The sequence below is a fragment of the Somniosus microcephalus genome, chromosome 3, assembly GCF_052327205.1.
Source record: "Somniosus microcephalus isolate GS21.2 chromosome 3, FLI_Smic_1.0, whole genome shotgun sequence".
Taxonomy (NCBI): domain Eukaryota; kingdom Metazoa; phylum Chordata; class Chondrichthyes; order Squaliformes; family Somniosidae; genus Somniosus; species Somniosus microcephalus.
Window position 1 is genome coordinate 342,033,027 of NC_140989.1, and position 5,190 is coordinate 342,038,216.

General features: G+C 41.8%; 1 long non-coding RNA gene across 2 annotated transcripts; it reads left to right on the forward strand.

Annotated features, from left to right (window-relative positions):
* The first annotated feature begins 218 nt into the window (after positions 1-218).
* On the forward strand, positions 219-4,558 carry LOC147122291 (uncharacterized). Of its 2 annotated transcripts, none has more exons than XR_015075429.1 (3): positions 219-381; positions 2,124-2,253; positions 2,420-4,558. It is a non-coding gene; the product is annotated as an uncharacterized LOC147122291 (long non-coding RNA). The 2 variants fall into 2 exon arrangements; XR_015075428.1 differs by lacking the exon at positions 219-381 and adding an exon at positions 656-844.
* Positions 4,559-5,190: the final 632 nt, after the last annotated feature.

A 5,190-nucleotide genomic window follows, 5' to 3' on the forward strand; every position in this document is an offset into this window, starting at 1 on the left:
GAGAGAGAGAAAGGATTGAAGTGTCAATGGCAATACGGAGTTTCATCTTCCGTTAGTATTTTGATAATCCGCTGCTGGTTAGCCGTGCAGTGAGGTTTTCCGCTAGCCATCTACCCTCGCATTTATCATCTGCTGTCATTTGTGTAGAACACGCACGTTATCTGGGCTGTTTTGCATTCTTTGACTTTTATTTAATAGATCAAATAACACAGTCTACGCTATTTTTTTTCTCTGCCAAGGGACGTGTGAAATGACCAATACGAGAATCACAGCTCCGAACCGCTTTGGATCATTGCAAAACGAGAGAGACCTGACAAAAGGCTGCTCCAAACGCACGAATATGTCGCGAGAATGAGTGAAAGGCACAAGCGTTATGTTGTGGTACGTTCATTTCGAATGAAATGTGAATAAAAATCTACTCGTAATGGCTAATCGAATTATTGAAGGGTAATTGCAATGCTATTTTGACTAGTTGCAACGTGGGACTGAGGGAACAAAGGTACTTAGCATATGATGTGTCTTGGCTGGTGCGGCGAGATATTTCAGTGTTCACAGGATCTAACGTAGGGGTTTGCCGTGCCCTGACTGCCAGTGCCCTGCACAGTCATTTTTGGGAATACCATAGCCTGGGGGGGGGGTGGAGGGGGGGGGGGTGGTGAGAGGGGGTGGGGTATGGATATGCACCCAGAGGCAGCGGTCTCATAGGAAATGGTGCTAGTAAGTAGTTCGCCTGGTTCAGTTTCGATTCACAAGAGCTTTTGTTGTGCTAAGGTTCAGTATCGCTGCTGCCTGCCTCTCTTAGGATTGAGCTATCCATGGTGCTGAATACGTTGCATTTTTCTCGGTAAGATTGCTCTCTACTTCGCTCAACATACTGGCCATTGTAATTTAGATGGAAGCATTTAAGTATTATATATTTTTAGCTGTTATCTCGGGCAGGCGAGCATGTGAATACATGCGCATTCCATAATTTGATTGTGGTATTACTACTAGCTGGGGCGGAGAGTGCCGCTCTCCTCCTAATGATTATCCGGCAGAAGGAAACAATTTTACAGATATTCTTGTGAATATTAGGGAAGCATGTGCAATAAATTGATTTTTCATTTAATGCACCGATGTAATTGTTATTACGATGATTAAGCCCAGAGTGATGTGTCTACTGTGATGGGGTGCAACCAAGGTAACAGCACGTTCCCAGTAGTTGAACGTCTGGTTTAGCATTCCTAAAAAAAAAATACTAATTTCGGAAACTGTGATCAACAGCACTTCTGCAGAACAAACCCGGTTTACGGTAAACATTTTTTTTTCCAAATCAATTGTTTGGTATAATGGATGGCGAATTCTGGCTAGGGGTCTAAAGGTAGCCGCATTGCTCTGAAGCCAGTTTCCTTCAGAGGATGATGAAACTCGGCATTCAACATAAGCCCCTCATTGTTGATTTTTTTTTTTTTAGCAATCTCATCCGCCACGGAGCTTTCAGGATACTGGGTACCATTCAGTGACAAGGCATAAGCAGTGGTATTACAATGTTTTAAGAATGAAGTAACCATGAAGAAAGCTTCTGGCTGTCCTTTTTTCTCCTGGGCTCCATCCCTTTCATAAGCAAAAAGGAAATAGGACGCTCGGGAGCGGCGATGCATTGATCAAAACATGTATTTCCAACCACATCAACAGAGGAATTATATTAAGAACAGCACTCGGAGAAATACGGTCTTTTTCTCCCACCCTTTATATTCTAATGCAGTTAAGGGTCTCTACGTGGAGGCCTGCGAGGATTTCTTTGCTTGAATCACTAGGAGATTCATCATGCTTCCTTCTGTCCATAGCTATCGATGGGGACAACTGCCCTCATTGTTGCTCTTTTTTTTAAATGACTGTTGAATTGTTATTTTTTGCCCAGTTGATTATAGTAAAGATTATCTTTAAATATTTCGATCCAATGCTCCCGTCATCGACATTTAATATTTTAATACGTCTCTCTCACACACATAAACACAGTTATTCCTCCCACGCCTAAATTATTTTGAAGCGGATGTGTAATTAGATAAAGAGGTTCACAACAAACGAATGAAATTATGTTTTCTTTGTTTCCCCCCCCCCCCACCCCCTACCCCCCCCCCCAGGAACCTAACTCTTGGGCGTCTTTCCGTCTAAATGGTCAGGGGAATATTAGCTTTTGAGAATGAAATGTCGAAAATCGAAGAAAGCTACGAACTACACGACATTCTCTGAATGCTTTGCTGCATTAGACAGGTGAGTTGTTTTATTGCACGCTTGTATTTGGAGGTCTACTCTTTCAGACGGGCTGTAATTTCAAATGCTGTACACTTGGAAACAGAAAGCAAGTACACTGAATGGTCACAAATTCCGTACAAAATGATATACTTCAAAATGCATTTTATTCATTTTTCCTTTGCAGAGTGGCACTGATGGAAACTCGACTTGCTGTATACTGAGGGGACGACTGCTCAGATTCATTCTTTGGATCCCGTCTTTGTTGATAATGGGTGTGGATTTTTGGCATTGGCTAGATGTTGCTAGATGTATTCAGACTCTCTTCGGTGACGGGTATTCTTGGGTGTATAATACGGATTACGTTGTTATTGCTTAAGAATACGCGTAGTCGAGGAGAGTACAGTCTTCGGCACTTCAATGGACTAAAACGAAATGTACTTTTTTGCATAAAGGAATTGTGGGCTTCTGATGTCCTGCAGCAGCTCTTCATAAAAAATGGTAACGTGATCACGAGACGTGTGTCAGTAGTTTATCGGAGTTCTATTTTTTATTATTTAAGATGTTTGCTTTGCCTATCAGCAATAGGACCCCTCCCCCCCCCCCCCTTTGGAACAATCTGTTGGAGAAGAAACCAACTCCAACCTTTTGTATCATTTGCTAAAGATTGTAAGTGCAATCATGCGACCAAAGCTAAAGGAGTGAAAAAAAGACAACTTTCAAACGCATGCCGGTTGGATTTTGAGTGTATTTAGGTTTTTGGGGACAAATAGGGATGGCCAATGCAGTGCGTTTTCTTGGCATTGCCACTATGCCTTGAAAGATGTGTGTTTCCCTTTAAGTTGATGTTCAACAGATTATTTCTATCGGATGTATGTTTCACGTTGTTGTAAGACCAATTTGCTATTGAGACGTTACTGCGGAACTAATCAGACAGATAATGTAAATGATAGCAAATGAACCTGGGACTGAGCAGTCATTTGCAGACATGTCCTATAGTCCTGTATCATAACCTGAAGAAATTAAACTTCAGAATGCAGTTTTACATTAACAACAGCCAGTTGCTGTTTTCTCTCCTTGCGGGTGAATTTTTAAGACAAATGTTCACAGAAACATGACCATGCGTTTTAATTCTATTTTCTTCAAAGTGGACCGTGAATGGAATAAACCCAGCCCCGTACCAGCCCCGTACTTCAAGCTTTATTTAAATCCCCCACCCCCAATATGCCAGCAATGTCACGTACTTTTTAAACCAAGGTCCGAAAGCTGATTTGTAAACTGCGAGGAGGAAGTATCTCTGCGAGACTGGATCTCAGGGTTCTCGCTGAATGAAATCCACCTGACAAGCACAATTTCAACACAACCAGGGCTTCCCAAAGGCTCAGGTAGTTTCTAAGACACAGGCAGACATCAGTCGAAAACACATCGTTCCACGATCACCGAACAATACAATAGTCGGCTAATAAATATCATACAGGGATTAAATCTTTGCACCGTCACTGAGCCTAGCCTCAGCCTGTCCAGACCATTTGCCTGCTCAGTTAATTTGCTCCCAGACGCCGTGCATCCTCTCACCTCGACTCCTCCTGGCATTGCCTGGGTAAATAATAGCGAATGCTGAGAAGCTTCATTTGTACAATGGCAGTGTTTAATCCCTTCTTACCAATCAAAGAAACCCTGTCATTTCAAACACAGGCCTGTTGGTTTATCAGGATAACTTATTGTTCCTACTAGCTCTGCGATACATGTTTTGAAGAGTTTCTTTTTCCAGTTTACAGCAGAAACGTGAGTATATATATATATCTATATATATGGGTTGTGGACCAGAAGCAAATGGGGTGCATATGAGAGTAAAATGGCTTCTGATAATAGCTAGAAAGTAATTGATATAGTACTTTCACTTCTCTATAATGAGACCTCATCAGGCAGAAAGAGGCCATTTCCACCCTTCATATAATGGCAAGAAGGCAGCTTTCCTCCATACACTTTATCACAAATACACTGGAAACCCATAGACAATGATTATTCATATTTTATTAAAGGGCTATTAAGTTGGCGTTGTGCTGATAACTACCGACCACGCGAGATGATATGGCACAGTAGTTTGTTTGTAAACTGACTGCTTCAGATTTCACAGTTTTCCGGGTTGATATTCTTGAACAGATCTGTCCACCGCTTTGAGATGATTGCGCTATATTAGCTATAAGATTCTCTAGGAACTGCGTAATCGAAGTGACATTTCCTACCTGTATTTTTATATCTGTAAACATACTTGTAACAAGTGTGCTTTCAATTGAGATAAAGGTAGAGCATACATTAACCTGAATTGGTGACTGGTTTTGTATTAAGTCTCTTTCGGGGGAGGTGGGGAGTGGGGGGGGGGACACAGACTTTCTAGTGGGCCACACCCAGAACCAGTGTGAGCCAAGTACTTTACTTCACTGCGGAAGTGAAGCGAAACGATACATTAGAATGCACACTGGGATTATTTGCTGCATTATACTTTCTCAGTTAATGGGGAGGAAGGTTAATTAAAACAAAGTTAACATTAGCTGCTGCATTCCCTATGTGCATACCTGCATTTTGAGCAGTGCGAGCCTGCATCTGCTTATCTCGTCCATGGGCCTGGCAACATTGTGAATGGAAACAAATCACATTCGCATACAATCGCCTTGCGGTGTTTAGTTCCAACGTGTAACATAGTATTAATTACCAGTCCATAATCGCCAAAAGTGTTTAACTAATGAAGTAATGTCCCGCTACCACCTACTATTGATCGTGCAGTGAATTCCAATCCAAAGCCCTCGGATTTGGAAATAGTGACACAATATCAAGCTATCTTTTCAGTGAAGGAGCAATGGATTTACTAAAGGGCACTTACACAATATAAGAAGCATCTCAATAATTCTCTGTATATCGCTACCAATTTCTCCAAAAGGCTTTGTATTTCTCGCCTGC